The 17,447-nt window shown below is 34.9% G+C and overlaps 1 long non-coding RNA gene across 1 annotated transcript; it reads left to right on the top strand.

The window, feature by feature from the left end:
* The first annotated feature begins 4,790 nt into the window (after positions 1 to 4,790).
* On the top strand, positions 4,791 to 5,780 carry LOC127859960 (uncharacterized). The gene is made up of 3 exons (XR_008039536.1): positions 4,791 to 4,893; positions 5,248 to 5,292; positions 5,505 to 5,780. It is a non-coding gene; the product is annotated as an uncharacterized LOC127859960 (long non-coding RNA).
* Positions 5,781 to 17,447: the final 11,667 nt, after the last annotated feature.

The raw sequence follows: 17,447 nt of genomic DNA, 5'->3' as shown, positions 1-17,447 counted from the left end.
AGTTGCATAAATTAATATTATTATTAAGAAGGAAAGCGACTTTATATGTATGAAACGTTTCCATGACATCATTAAATAGGGCGTGCAAATCTACTTGATAGTAAGAAAAATATATTTCTTTTCAAGTTGTTTAAACCATAATAAATAAGAATCTTGTAAGATTCGAAATGAATGTGCATGCATTCATGATAACAGAAAATAATATCTTAAATATATTGAAAATGACATCACATTCATTGGTAAGATAAAAAAAGAAACAGTATGAACTCATTCGCATTTATCATACTGAAAAGTTGGCATGCATTAAATGATATTTACATGAAGTTCCCCCATCCCCACCATAAAATGTCTTTGTATAAATCTGAATGACGTTATGCCACTAATCATCAAATTGACCTTCTCTTATCTCATTACATGTATATGCATGTCAAGTTTATTTTTTGTTTGTTTATTTCATATAGGATCCAGAAGGCCAATAACAGCCCAAGTGGACAATATTTATGCATACAGTGTTTACAAATTTGATATATATATATATAGACGGATATCAATGTATGACAGTTGAAACATAAATACTACTACTAGATTATGATAATACTAATAATACTAATACTTATACTAATAATAATGCTAATAATAGTTATAATAATAATAATAATAATAATAATAATAATAATAATAATAATAATAATAATAATAATAATAATAATAATAATAGTAGTTGTAGTAGTAATAGTAGTAGTAGTAGTAGTAATAATAACAAATATTTTCTACTATAATGATGCAAGGTATATTATGTAAATTTACATAACATAAACTCAAAATTGTTGATTAAATCACATCTAAAACCGCTAAGCAAACGTGTAATAATCATAATAATGATAATAATGCAATTCATAAAATATACATTGGCATACAATGCATTGCAAAGATATTGATGAAATGACAAATATAGCCGATAAAGCAAACCAGTAAAAATTCTAACAATTATAATAATGATAATTATACATGACATTTATCACAAAATTATTGGTTGGATAACATATAAGCAGGCAAACGCGGGCATGTAAAATTATATGCGCGTGTAAAGTAAATAGTAACCACCTCGTAATTAGTGATAAAAAATGTGTGTTACCATATTATATAACATAATACGAATAACTATTAGTCTTTATAATTACACATTAGAGTAGTAAAAGCATGATTTATCATTTTTATTTTATTATACATATCTATTGTTTTAAAAGCTCTATATTAAAGACTGTTTAAAGTTACTATTAAATACTAGCATAGACTCTACTAATTATTCGAAAAAAGAAACAATAAGTAGTTATGAAGCCTACATAATAATGAATATAAGAAAATACTTTCATATTGACATAAGTGAAGCTATACATTTTTGCTAGCGCCTTATCTTGGCTACCTATTCGCAATCGAAAAATAGATAGCCATAAGGCTTGAAAATGTTTAAATAAATGATAATAAAATAATAAGAATGATCATAAAGGACATTTAATATTCCTTTCTAAGACTAAGGCTTTCTGCATTGTCTGTATATAACGTTACTATTAAATACTAGCAAATACTCGACTAGTTATTCGAAAAAAGAAACAATACGTAATTATGAAACTTAAACAATAATGAATATAACAAAATACTTTCATATTGAGATAACTGAAACTAAACATTTTTGCTAGCGCCTTGTACATTTTCTTTGTTGTAATGGAATTGGAGTGAGACGTGCCTATCTGCCACTCTCAATGTACAGCCTATGTGATGCCAGACGTAATTTAAAAAAAACTTATTCTGAATTTACTTATTTGACAATAATTTAGGTACGGTTGATAAACGAAGTATTGCAATTTGTTTGTATAAATTAGCTCTGCTGGAGTTGTCAAGCCTATTATTCCAGTTTCGGATAAATGTGTCGCTCAGTCGTTGTCTTAAAGGGACTGTCCAACATATTTTGGCATGTATTCAAGCTTGTCATTAACTGCTTTAAATGCTTTATATTGATAAATTAAAAAAAATGAACTAAAAATCTCCAGTAAAAAAAAAAAAGAATACAATTTAAAAAAAAAAGGAGAAAAAAAAAAGTTAACCTCCACATGGCTCGAACCACTGACCCCTAGAGTCATGGAGTTTTGGAGTAAAATGACCTCCAACTTTACCACTCGACTATCCACGCTCACGTCAATTACGGAGATATTCTTTAGCTATATAAGCAATCCTCGTAGTTTCCCAAAATATCGATTAGCGTCGAACGACGCTTTTGCCTGTTGGACAGTCCCATTAAGGCAGATTATGAAAATGTTAACATAACAAACATCTTGGAATAGCCAAGCGTCATAAAATCCCAAATTACAATTCCTTTAATAATGTACACCAATTATTATTTAAAGGTTAAACGATGCTCATTTCATATAAGAGTTAAATATATTTTCTTAATAAATTTGTTGTCTGGAGTTTTTAACAGTTTTACCCAGTATTTGATAACATTTAAATATCTTCTGGATTGATAATTACAAATGTAATACGTCCATCCTCACCATATACAAAATTATGGCAAGCGGTTCGACGCATAATCCCAAGAACCTAGGTTTCTCATGAGGACCTGGGTTCTCAGAATGAGAACCTAGGTTCTCATGAGAACATAGGTTTTCAAATGAGAACTAGGTTCTCATGAAAACCTAGGTTCTCATTTGAAAACTTGGGTTCTTAAAGCGATGTGCAATCTTCAAGCGAGGACCTAGGTTCTCATTCTGAGAACCTAAGTTCTCATGAGAAACCTAGTTTATTGGGATTATGCGCCGAACCGCTTGCCATACAAAATCATTTTGTGTGCATTTTTGCAATAATTGTTGGCAAAATTGCATATGAACCCTTTCTGTTGGTAAAGCCGTAATAAAGCCCTATACCTCGCTACCGTAATTCAATATTGGCGTTATAAGTTTATCGAAGAGCTCAAGTTTGTTGCATAATAGAATTTCAGTAGATTTGTATAAATATTTTTTTCAGTTTAAAAATAGCCCTAATAGATTGTCCAGCTAATGTGTTTGTGGCGTCGCAAAATGACCCTTCAGACGTACAATCAACACCGAGATAATTAAAACGGTTGACGATATCTATAGCTTTGTTGTTGAAACGAAAAGAGTTTGTTGAATTACGACCGCTTTTGCGAAATATCATTCATGTCACTACAAACAATTAAATTAAAGCCATTGACATTTTTGTAATCAAGATCTACAATAAACTGTAATAGTCGATTTAATGTATGAGATTCAAGTAGGGCTTGATGGGAGCTGCTCTCGGGTACCACATAGCACAGACATATATACAAATCATTAGTTAGATTGACTGAATGACTCATTTTTTTTTACAAATAAAATATCATCATGAGATTGAAAAACTTAAGTATTTTGGTTTACATAGTCATGCCCAAAGTCAAGAGCAACTTCGAATTCTATAAGCTCCGAACGAAATAGATTAACTCTATATGAGAAATTCTTAAAGACTAAAGTATCGCAATGATTCTGTTGCCTTACGAACAGGCACTTAGTACAGTACAATGCCTAGCAATGGCAACTGTATATTGCATAAGCGCTTGGCATTCAAAATACCAATTATATTAAAAGCTATCTGTGTTCCCATATTACCACTTTATATTTAGGATAAGAGCCGAAATATTTTGAACCAATCAACGATAAAAGTCGAGGTTCGATTGTAAAGAAAAAATATGTGTTATTCGCTTATTCACAATTTCTCCTGACAAACGGTACCATACACAACGTAAAACTTTCCCTTTCTTTGATTTCTTACAAATTTCTCAAAACATGGGAAATTGATTGCTTACTTAAACTGTCAATAATGACGATATTTACAGGAACCACCCTTTGGTAAAGCTCGTAGCTAACGAAAAGCTGAAATTAGCTTTCAAGAAGAACAAAAGGTATTTCGTATTATATTTTTTATTGAGTATTAATTTTTTTTAATGAACTATTCCAGTCAGCCATAACATAATCATTGGGCCGTTTACAATGGATTTAGAAAGTGAAAAATAAACATAATCTTGCATATGACCGATTTTGTAAAGGTTAAAAATTAGTATGTCGAAAGAAATACATCTAAGGTCGTGCTCGATCGAGACTGCCATCAACATTTGTTAAAAACTTAACTTAAATTTATAATAATTATAACCAATACCATTTCTATATTGAATTACAGACTAGTTTCATCGTATACAGAATCCGTCCTCGTCAAGGAAGCGTGTTCAGTGATCATGCAAGAGGTATAGAGTATGGTCTTTGATTATTTTTAGTAACAAGTATTATCTTACAATAATATATACGTTTTCAAAACATGATTTTATGAGTGCGTAACATTTTGTTCATTTTGTGAACAACCACATTTCATTCACAAAAGTATAAGCTTGCGCTGTGTTTGTGTAAATTTAATTCGTCAAATGTAAATATTTTAAATGTTAATGGGAAACAAAGTCTTAAAATGTACAATATCTCCATATAACATGCCTGTTAGACTGTCAATAGACATAGAATCCCGTTTTATTTTTTACGCGGTTTTTAAAGGCGAATCCGAACAATATAAATAGTAAAGGCAAAAATATAAAGTTATATAATTTATTGAAAAAAGTATATCGGTTTCGAATGTCATACAATAATTATTTTCTTCTTTGGTGTAAAAGTAAACTACATATTCGTACAGAAAATATTTCACAGTACATGTATGTAAAATTTGTTAAATATTCTCATAATCGTTTGTTTCAAATCATAAAACTGCAGGCGACTGGATGTAGTTATAAAGAGGCCACAGAGGCTCTGCAACGAACGGTGGCCAAAAGTATTTTCACAGCATATAGCCTGGCAACAACTCACCGTATGTATTGTCCATATCATTAATACTACAATAATCAGTTTTTGTAAAAAATATAGCAGTCATATTAAGTTTTTCGTTTTCTTTTCGTATAAATGTCATAGAAATTTCATTCGGATTTACGTTTTACAATATGGTTTAAAGAGATATCTGTAACGTGTTTTAGCATAACCAAGCCATTAATACAATTACTAGTCACAGGCAATTTATGATTAGTAAAAGTTTATCGTATCATCGAAATCAAACAATTACTTTTAAGTGTCTTCGTAGCCTTTGACACTTCAAAAGTTTGACTTGTTATGTAAATTGATGTGTTTTTAGTTCATTTTCACAAATATTTTGGGGTGTTTAATGCAGGCTCGAGCATAAAAGAATATTGGTCAAGCGCCCTAGCGGATAGACGTAAGTAAAACACGGAACATATTTACAGATGAAATTGTAGGTGCTCATGAAATTTCATTTGAGAAATTTTTCTGGATAGTAGATGTATATTAATGTTAAAAAGCAAGTTTTCTTGTAGCTTATGTCACAACTTTCATGGTACTCAGAAACTGTGTGAGAATCATAGTCAATATGTCGTACCAGATTGGATTTTGTTGCAATCTATTTCAAAGGTAAAGCCTGGTGAACACAAAGACGCTAACAACCTGCAGAAAAGTTCAACATGGCTGACAACACCGTACGGTCGGAAGATGTGTAAGGACAAAAATGGGATCGTTGCATTACAGACACCGGTTTACTGTTAACTGTTGAGTTATCGATCCGGACTGAACTTAAGTGTGCACCACTGCAGTATGATGACATTTAAGTTTTATAGACTTTCATGCAATAGTTACTGTCACACAGCTCCGGACATTAAAAGTGGAAGGACGGAGAACCACACAGAAACAATATCGGCGAATGATGATGCATATTTGTTTTAAGTTTCGTGAAAAAGGTACTGTGAAACAGCTCCGGACGTACAACCTTCATGAATTTCAATCTATTAAGGGGCAATAAATTAATTATGCGTGCACCGCAGTATGATTGAACACATTCATATTAAGTTTAATGAAATTTAATAAATAATTATTGATAACACCTCCGGACATCGCCAAAATAATATTCCTTCACTGTCTTAGAGGGGTAAAAAGCCATCATAATGGAGGTGTCATTTTGTCAACTTACAAGAGTTGGTGCATTCGGATTAAATGCGTATTCTACATGCAATAGTAAATGCATGCAAAAATAAATATCTTTCTTGCAACAAGTGTAAATCTACTGCAAATCTTAGCAAAACATTTGCAAACGTATGTGCATGTGTAAAGTGACGCAATCATACGATTTTTCTATAGATAATATGTTTCTTAATGACAATATGTTTGTATTTGATTAATAAAATACCTGGATATTATATGAAAATGTCAGTTTCTGTTCCGAATCGCCACCCTGCTTCTTTCTAGCAGCACCATGTACCTTTTGGGATCCTAGATCTTACCCTGTATTATACATACGTACGTGGTCCTTTATTCATGGCAGGTGATGAATTGCCAAAACAGAACGGTACAAAACGAAACAAAATACAAACAGAGTACAATAAAGCCGGTGTCACCGCTTTGGAACGGTCGGTGTTAACTACTGGGGTTTATACAGGTTAATGAGCGCTCAACCTCATACGTGAATCAGGAATATTCATTATACATACAAGTGTAAAATATAGTACTCTTACATTGTATTATATTTATGGCTATATGGTTGATAAGAGCGCCTATGTCTTTTGACTAAATCTCGTTCATATTTCAGTAGTTATGGCTATAGGGCGAATAAGAGCGACTACGTCTTTTGAATAAATCTTGTTCACATTTTCGTATTAAAAATGCTTATAATGGGATAAGAGCGCTTTTGTCTTTTCATTAAATCTCGTTTTAATTTCCGTATTAATTGCCTATATGGATGATAAAGAGCCTATTTGTTTTAACATAATGTTGTTCATATTTCCGTATTAATGCTTATCAAGGGAAAAGAGCGTCTATGTAGATTGACTAAATCTCGTTCATATTTCCGTATTAATGGCTATATGGCGGATAAGAGCGCCTATGTGGTTTGCCTAAATCTCGTTCACAATTTTGTATTAATGCTTATAATGGCTTAAGAGCGCCTTTGTCTTTATACAAAATCTCGTTCACATTTTCGTATAAATGCTTAAAACTAGATGATAGGGGTTATTTACTGTGGCCAAAGTCGACTTTCAGAAATGAACGATAGTGTCATTTTAAGAGTCATTTACTGTTGCCATAGTCGACTTGCAGTAATGAACGATGGTGTCATTTTAAGAGTCATTTACTGTGGCCATAGTCGACTTCCTGTAATGAACTATGGTGTTATTTTAAGAGTCATTTACTGTGGCCATAGTCGACTTTTAGTAATGAACGATGGTGTTATTTTAAGAGCCATTTACTGTGGCCATAGTCGACTTCCAGTAATGAACGGTGGTGTCATTTTAAGAGTCATTTACTGTGGCCATAGTCGAATTGCAGTAATGAACGATGGTGTCATTTTAAGAGTAATTTACTGTGGCCATAGTCGACTTGCAGTAAGGAACGATGGTGTCATTTTACGAGTCATTTACTGTGGCCATAGTCGACTTGTAGTGATGAACGATGTTGTCATTTTAAGAGTCATTTACTGTGGTCATAGTCGACTTGCAGTTATGAACAGTGGTGACATTTTAAGAGTCATTTACTGTGGCCATAGTCGACTTGCAGTTATGTACGATGTTGTCATTTTAAGAGTCATTTACTGTGGCCAAAGTCGCCTTTCAATAATGAACGATAGTGTTTTTTTAAGAGTCAGTTATTGTGGTCATAGTCGACTTTTAGTAATGAACGATGGTGTCATTTTAAGGGTCATTTACTGTGGCCATAGTCTACTTTTAGTAATAAACGACGGTGTTATTTTAAGAGTCATTTACTGTGGCCATAGTCGACTTGCAGTAATGAACGATGGTGTCATTTTAAGAGTCAAATACTGTGGCCATAGTCGAATTGCAGTAATGAACATTGGTGACATTTAAAGAGTCATTTACTGTGGCAATTGTCGACTTGCAGTAATGAACGATGGTGTCATTTTAAGAGTCATTTACTTTGGCCATAGTCGACTTGTAGTAATGAACGATGGTGTCATTTTAAGAGTCATTTACTGTGGTCATAGTCGACTTTCAGTAACGAACGATGGTGTCATTTTAAGAGTCATTTACTGTGGCCATAGTCGAATTGCAGTAATGAACGATGGTGTCATTTTAAGAGTCATTTACTGTGGCCATAGTCGAATTTCTGTAATGAACGATGGTGTTTTTTAAGAGTCATTTATTGTGGCCATAGTCGACTTTTAGTAATGAACGATGGTGTCATTTTAAGGGTCATTTACTGTGGCCATAGTCTACTTTTAGTAATAAACGACGGTGTTATTTTAAGAGTCATTTACTGTGGCCATAGTCGACTTGCAGTAATGAACGATGGTGTCATTTTAAGAGTCAAATACTGTGGCCATAGTCGAATTGCAGTAATGAACAGTGGTGACATTTAAAGAGTCATTTATTGTGGCAATTGTCGACTTGCAGTAATGAACGATGGTGTCATTGTACGAGTCATTTACTGTGGCCATAGTCGACTTGTAGTGATGAACGATGTTGTCATTTTAAGAGTCATTTACTGTGGTCATAGTCGACTTTCAGTAACAAACGATGGTGTCATTTTAAGAGTCATTTACTGTGGCCATAGTCGAATTGCAGTAATGAACAGTGGTGACATTTTAAGAGTTATTTACTGTCGCCATAGTCGACTTCCAGTAATGAACGGTGGTGTCATTTTAAGAGTCATTTACTGTGGCCATTGTCGAATTGCAGTAATGAACGATGGTGTCATTTTAAGAGTAATTTACTGTGGCCATAGTCGACTTGCAGTTATGAACGATGGCCTCATTTTGAGAGTCATTTACTGTGGCCATAGTCGAATTTCAGTAATGAACGATGGTGTTATTTAAAGAGTCATTTACTGTGGCCATAGTCGACTGTAAGTAATGAACGATGGTGTCATTTTAAGAGTCATTTACTGTGGCCATAGTCGACTTTTAGTAATGAACGATGGTGTCATTTTAAGAGTCTTTTACTGTGGCCATAGTCGACTTGCAGTAATGAACGATGGTGTCATTTAAAGAGTCATTTACTGTTGCCATAGTCGACTTGCAGTAATGTACGATGGTGTCATTTTAAGAGGCATTTACTTTGGCCATAGTCGACCAGCAGTAATGAACGATGGTGTCATTTTAAGAGTCATTTACTGTGGCCATAGTCGACTTTTAGTAATGAACGATGGTGTTATTTTAAGAGTCATTTACTGTGGCCATAGTCGAATTGCAGTAATGAACGATGGTGTCATTTTAAGAGTCATTTACTGTGGCCATAGTCGACTTTAAGTAATGAACGATGGTGTCATTTTAAGAGTCTTTTACTGCGGCCATAGTTGACTAGCAGTAATGAACGATGGTGTCATTTTAAGAGACATTTACTGTGGCCATAGTCGACTTGCAGTTATGAACAGTGGTGACATTTTAAGAGTCATTTACTGTGGCCATAGTCGACTTGCAGTTATGTACGATGGTGTCATTTTAAGAGTCATTTACTGTGGCCATAGTCGACTTTCAATAATGAACGATAGTGTTTTTTTAAGAGTCATTTACTGTGGCCATAGTCGACTTTTAGTAATGAACGATGGTGTCATTTTAAGGGTCATTTACTGTGGCCATAGTCTACTTTTAGTAATAAACGACGGTGTTATTTTAAGAGTCATTTACTGTGGCCATAGTCGACTTGCAGTAATGAACGATGGTGTCATTTTAAGAGTCAAATACTGTGGCCATAGTCGAATTGCAGTAATGAACATTGGTGACATTTAAAGAGTCATTTACTGTGGCAATTGTCGACTTGCAGTAATGAACGATGGTGTAATTATACGAGTCATTTACATTGGCCATAGTCAACTTGTAGTAATGAACGATGGTGTCATTTTAAGAGTCATTTACTGTTGCCATAGTCGAATTGCAGTAATGAACGATGGTGTCATTTTAAGAGTCATTTACTGTGGCCATAGTCGACTTTCAGTAATGAACGATAGTGTTTTTTAAGAGTCATTTATTGTGGCCATAGTCGACTTTTAGTAATGAACGATGGTGTCATTTTAAGGGTCATTTACTGTGGCCATAGTCTACTTTTAGTAATAAACGACGGTGTTATGTTAAGAGTCATTTACTGTGGCCATAGTCGACTTTTAGTAATGAACGATGGTGTTATTTTAAGAGTCATATACTGTGGCCATAGTCGAATTGCAGTAATGAACAGTGGTGACATTTAAAGAGTCATTTACTGTGGCAATTGTCGACTTGCAGTAATGAACGATGGTGTCATTTTACGAGTCATTTACTGTGGCCATAGTCGACTTGTAGTAATGAACGATGTTGTCATTTTAAGAGTCATTTACTGTGGTCAAAGTCGACTTTCAGTAACAAACGATGGTGTCATTTTAAGAGTCATTTACTGTGGCCATAGTCGAATTGCAGTAATGAACAGTGGTGACATTTTAAGAGTTATTTACTGTCGCCATAGTCGACTTCCAGAAATGAACGGTGGTGTCATTTTAAGAGTCATTTACTGTGGCCATAGTCGAATTGCAGTAATGAACGATGGTGTCATTTTAAGAGTAATTTACTGTGGCCATAGTCGACTTGCAGTTATGAACGATGGCCTCATTTTGAGAGTCATTTACTGTGGCCATAGTCGAATTTCAGTAATGAACGATGTTGTTATTTTAAGAGTCATTTACTGTGGCCATAGTCGGCTGTAAGTAATGAACGATGGTGTCATTTTAAGAGTCATTTACTGTGGCCATAGTCGACTTTTAGTAATGAACGATGGTGTCATTTTAAGAGTCTTTTACTGTGGCCATAGTCGACTTGCAGTAATGAACGATGGTGTCATTTAAAGAGTCATTTACTGTGGCCATAGTCGACTTGCAGTAATGTACGATGGTGTCATTTTAAGAGGCATTTACTGTGGCCATAGTCGACTAGAAGTAATGAACGATGGTGTCATTTTAAGAGTCATTTACTGTGGCCATAGTCGACTTTTAGTAATGAACGATGGTGTTATTTTAAGAGTCATTTACTGTGGCCATAGTCGAATTGCAGTAATGAACGATGGTGTCATTTTAAGAGTCATTTACTGTGGCCATAGTCGACTTTAAGTAATGAACGATGGTGTCATTTTAAGAGTCTTTTACTGCGGCCATAGTTGACTAGCAGTAATGAACGATGGTGTCATTTTAAGAGACATTTACTGTGGCCATAGTCGACTTGCAGTTATGAACAGTGGTGACATTTTAAGAGTCATTTACTGTGGCCATAGTCGACTTGCAGTTATGTACGATGGTGTCATTTTAAGAGTCATTTACTGTGGCCATATTCGACTTGCTGTAATGTACAGTGCTGACATTTTAAGAGTAATTTACTGTGGCCATAGTCGAATTTCAGTGATGAACGATGGTGTCGTTTTAAGAGTCATTTACTGTGGCCATAGTCGACTTTTAGAAATGAACGGTGGTGTTATTTTAAGAGTCATTTACTGTGGCCATAGTCGACTTGCAGTAATGAACAATGGTGTCATTTTAAGAGTCATTTACTGTGGCCATAGTCAACTTACAGTAATGAACAATGGTGTAATTTTAAGATTCATTTACTGTGGCCATAGTCGACTTGTAGTATTAGACGTAGGTGTCATTTAATGAGTCATTCACTGTGGCCATAGTCGACTTGCAGTAATGAAAAATGGTGTCTTTTTAAGAGTCATTTACTGTGGCCTTAGTCGACTTGCAGTAATGAACGATGGGGACATTTTAAGAGCCATTTGCTGTGGCCATAGTCGACTTGCAGTAATGAACGATGGTGTCATTTTAAGTGTGATTAACTGTGGCCATAGTCTACTTGCAGTAATGAACAATTGTGTCATTTTAAGAGTCATTTGCTGTGGTCATAGTCGACTTTCATTAATGAACAGTGGTGACATTTTAAGAGTCATTTACTGTAGCTATATTTGACTTGCAGTAACGAAAAATTGTTTCATTTTCAGAGTCATTCACTGTGGCCATAGTCGACTTGAAGAAATGAGCAATGTTGTCATTTTAATAGTTATTTACTGTGGCCTTAGTCGACTTGCAGTAGCGCTCATCACATGCACGCGCACTATCAAGTTGCCTGATTATATATTTATTATCGATGTACATTAAACTTATAAACCATACGTGTAGTTTATTTATTTATTAAGTACACCATACACATCCATATTTGACCATTGCAGATAGAAGACTAGTACCAGTACATATAATTGCATTAGTATTTAAGATACTATTTACTTTTGATCTTTTAGTCCTCCGACGTCTTTCTCAAACTAAATGTTTTATAACCGGTCTTTTTCTTCCATAACCGGTCTTTCTCGTCTATGGCCATACATATATTTTCCATAGCCGAAACAGCCAATCGAAACAGGGGACGAAACAGCCAATGGAATCAGGAAAATGGAAAAGAGTGTTTCCCAGAAAAGTGGGGAACGTCTCTTTTCCATTGTCTGAAATGTCTCTTTTCCATTGTCTGCAAAAAGGCAGTGAAACACCAAATTACGCAACATTTTTTTTTATTTAGCAAAACAGTTCAACGCTAAATAGTTAGTGCATGATTTTTAAAAGATTTAAGTTAAATTTAAAAGCGAATACGTTTGTTCGTAATATGTACGGTACCGACGGACTAATACATTTAAAACAAATAGTCTATTTTTTAGTTCTTTCCTTCTAGAAGTCTAGCCACGGCGTGAGAAAATAATTTTTCAAATTGCATTCGTTAGCACACCTCATCCTTTACCACTAAAGATTATTATCAAATCGAATTATTGTTCTTGACTATAAATAGTCTATAGTCTTTACTAAAAGTCGGATATGGCAACAGGAAATAACACTGAAAATCGCACCATCGTTCATTTCTGAAAGTCGACTATGGCCACAGTAAATGACTCTTAAAATGAGACCATCGTTCATTACTGCAAGTCGACTATGGCCACAGTTAATGACTCTTAAAATGACACCATCGTTCATTACTGCAAGTCAACTATGACCACAGTAAATGACTCTTAAAATAACACCATCGTTCATTACTAAAAGTCGACTATGGCCACTGTAAATGACTCTTAAAATGACACCATCGTTCATTTCTAAAAGTCGACTATGGCCACAGTAAATGCCTCTTAAAATGACACCCATCGTTCATTTCTACAAGTCGACTATGGCCACAGTAAATGACTCTTAAAATGACACCATCGTTCATTTCTAAAAGTCGACTATGGCCACAGTAAATGCCTCTTAAAATGACACCATCGTTCATTACTACAAGTCGACTATGGCGACAGTAAATGACTTTTAAAATGACACCATCGTTCATTACTAAATGTCGACTATGGTCACAGTAAATGACTCTTAAAATGACACCATCGTTCATTACTGAAAGTCGACTATGGCCACAGTAAATGACTCTTAAAATGACACCATCGTTCATTACTGCAAGTCGACTATGGCCACAGTAAATGACTCTTAAAATGACACCATCGTTCATTACTGCAAGTCGACTATGGCCACAGTAAATGACTCTTAAAATGACACCATCGTTCATTACTGCAAGTCGACTATGGCCACAGTAAATGACTCTTAAAATAACACCATCGTTCATTACTAAAGTCGGCTATGGCAACAGTAAATGACTCTTAAAATGTCACCACTAATTATTACTGCAAGTCGACTATGGCCACAGTAAATGACTCTTAAAATGACACCCATCGTTCATTACTACAAGTAGACTATGGCGACAGTAAATGACTCTTAAAATGATACCATCGTTCATTACTGCAAGTCGACTATGGCCACAGTAAATGACTCTTAAAATGACACCATCGTTCATTACTGCAATTCGACTATGGCCACAGTAAATGACTCTTAAAATAACACCATCGTTCATTACTGAAAGTCGACTATGGCCACAGTAAATGACTCTTAAAATGTCACCACTGTTCATTACTGCAAGTCGACTATGACCACAGTAAATGACTCTTAAAATGACACCTATCGTTCATTACTTCAAGTCGACTATTGCCACAGTAAATGACTCTTAAAATGACACCATCGTTTATTACTGCAAGTCAACTATGGCCACAGTAAATTACTCTTAAAATGTCACCAATGTTCATTACTGCAATTCGACTATAGCCACAGTAAATGACTCTTAAAATGACAACCATCGTTCATTACTATAAGTCGACTATGGCCACAGTAAATGACTCTCAAAATGACACCATCGTTCATTACTGCAAGTCAACTATGGCCACAGTAAATGACTCTTAAAATGTCACCAATGTTCATTACTGCAAGTCGACTATGGCCACAGTAAATGACTCTTAAAATGACAACCATCGTTCATTACTACAAGTCGACTATGGCCACAGTAAATGACTCTTAAAATGACACCATCGTTCATTACTGAAAGTCGACTATGGCCACAGTAAATGACTCTTAAAATGACACCATCGTTCATTACTGCAAGTCGACTATGGCCACAGTAAATGACTTTTAAAATGTCACCACTGTTCATTACTGCAAGTCGACTATGGCCACAGTAAATGACTCTTAAAATGACACCATCGTTCATTACTGCAAGTCGACTATGGCCACAGTAAATGACTCTTAAAATAACACCATCGTTCATTACTAAAGGTCGACTATGGCCACAGTAAATGACTCTTAAATTGACACTATCGTTCATTACTGCAAGTCGACTTTGGCCACAGTAAATGACTCTTAAAATAACACCATCGTTCATTACTAAAGGTCGACTATGGCCACAGTAAATGACTCTTAAATTGAGACCATCGTTCATTACTGCAAGGCGACTATGGCCACAGTAAATGACTCTTAAAATGTCATCATTATTCATTATTGAAAGTCGACTATGGTCACAGTCAATGACTCTTTAAATGTCACCACTGTTCATTTGAGCAAGTCGACTATGGCCACTGTAAATGACTCATAAAATGACACCACCGGTAATTACTTCCAGTCGACTATGGCCACAGTAAATCACTCTTAAAATGTCACCACTGTTCATTAGTGCAAGTCGACTATGGCCACAGTAAATGACTCTTAAAATGTCATCATTATTCATTACTGGAAGTCGCCTATGGTCACAGTCAATGACTCTTAAAATGTCACCGCTGTTCGTTACTGGAAGTCGACTATTGCCACAGTAAATGACTCTTAAAATGGCACCATTGTTCATAACTGGAAGTCGACTATGGTCACAGTAAATGACTTAAAATGTCACCACTGTTCATTAGAGCAAGTCGACTATGGCCACAGTAAATGACTCTTAAAATGACACCACCGGTAATTACTTCCAGTCGACTATGGCCACAGTAAATGACTCTTAAAATATCACCACTGTTCATTAGTGCAAGTCGACTATGGCCACGATATATTTTTTTTAAATATCACCAATGTTCATCATTGCAAGTTGGCTATGTCCAGAGTAATTGACCTGTGAAATAGCATTGATGTCATTGATTGCTAGTTGACTATGGCCATAGTTATTTCCCATTGAAATGCAACCAATGTTCTTTATTGCAAGTCAACTATGGCCACCCTAATTGCCCTTTGAAATACGACTAATGTTGTTTCTTACAAGAAGAATATTGCCACCGTAATTGACCTTTAAAATATCATGAATAATAATAACGTAAGGAATTCCGGACTACTCTCTGTATGTTCAAACGAGACAAATTGTGGTCCAGTTACAATAACGCGTTAATATCCATCACGCAGAATTTTCGTTTTGCTTTCAAGATGAGAAAACAATCATTACCGAAATAGTAAAGTGTCACGATAAGAGGAAAATCGTTTAATGATCCAACCACAATGTTTGCCGAACTTGGTCAGCACGTCTGGAAATCGTTCCTGAACGCCTGGATAGGCTGCTCTTATTAACAAGTTTGCTTTTTTGAATTAAATTTTGTATCGAAAAGCATTGTGCTAAAATGTGGCATTTAGAATTCGCAATGAGATTTTTAATGACCCTCTTAATGCGAAAATGGGTCTTATTTCATATGCGCCCATCATATATAAAGTCAACCCAGTCTGCGCAGTCTGGTCAGGAGATACGTAATGAGACCATAACATATTGAGTGATTTTATTGCGAACAGCATCGCCTCTGACCTGACTGCGCAAATGCACATGTTGGGTTTAAGAAACGCTGGCTGAAACGCAGAAGACCCATTTTCGCATGACGCGGCTATGAAAGTATGATTTAAATGTTTCGAAATAAAACTGCATTTAAATCAAATATTAACATACGATATATTTTGATAGTGAAGAAATGTACTCATAATAAGGCAGGTGAGGAGACATATGATGTGCACTCCCGCAGAATATTTTTTATCTACTTACACTAATGTGTGGATTGAAAATGCTAACACACATTTCATGCGGCGAATATGCACCTTACAGGTGAAAAAACAACAACACAATAGTTCAACTTTTTTTTCATTTTATTTATTTATTCAGAACAGTATATTGCAAACTTTATTTAAAAGTCAGCGTTTACGCCTACTCGACATTTCAAAAGATATTTCTTGTTATATTTAGTTGTTTTCGGTTTTAGCGGTTATAAAGCATTTTTGAGGCTGTCTATAGTATAGTTTGGTCAAAACGAAAATCAGGATAGGAAAAAACAATATTTTTATGATAAAAAAATACGTGATCACAGAATGCAATACGGTAGTAATAACCAAATATGAAAACACAGCCTTTAAGTACAAACGCTATTGCGCTGACAATCTTCTAAATTAAAAGGGGCACACACAAAATGTATGAATGTCTTGAGATGATTGTGTAATTTTTCAATACCTCAAGCCTTTGTTTTGAGAGGTAAAGTAGATTCATGCTGAACACGCATTTAACGTTGATACAAAGACGCGGTCGTTTTGCCGATGTTCTGTGGAATTATGCTCAAATCAGCCAATTGAATAAATAAAGTGTATTCTTTCTGATCTAGCCGCGGGATATTTTATTGGAATGTTATTGGTTATGTTTAAAGGTCACCTAAGGTCAAAAGTGACGTAAAACAGCTATGCCGAAAAAATCACGAGATTGTAAGTACATGCATTGTTCCAAATGCACAATTGCTTCGTTCAAATGCGTTGGTTGATTTTAATAGTATTTGTGCTGACGCCCATACATATTTCTTGCTTAATTTGCTTCAGTAGTCATGAAGTAAAATGAATAAAGAAAAATTAACGTATTACACAAGCAAATTAGATAAATGAATATCCCCCGCAGAGTTAAAAAAAATCTGAAGATTCAATCAAAGTATACAACTCTGAACCGACCTAATCATCCTGACGAATGTTGTGCAAGAACCACAGAATAATGCTATTACACGT

Source organism: Dreissena polymorpha, chromosome 15 (genome assembly GCF_020536995.1).
Source record: "Dreissena polymorpha isolate Duluth1 chromosome 15, UMN_Dpol_1.0, whole genome shotgun sequence".
In the NCBI taxonomy this organism is placed as follows: Eukaryota; Metazoa; Mollusca; class Bivalvia; order Myida; family Dreissenidae; genus Dreissena; species Dreissena polymorpha.
This window is presented reverse-complemented; position numbering and strand designations above follow the sequence as displayed.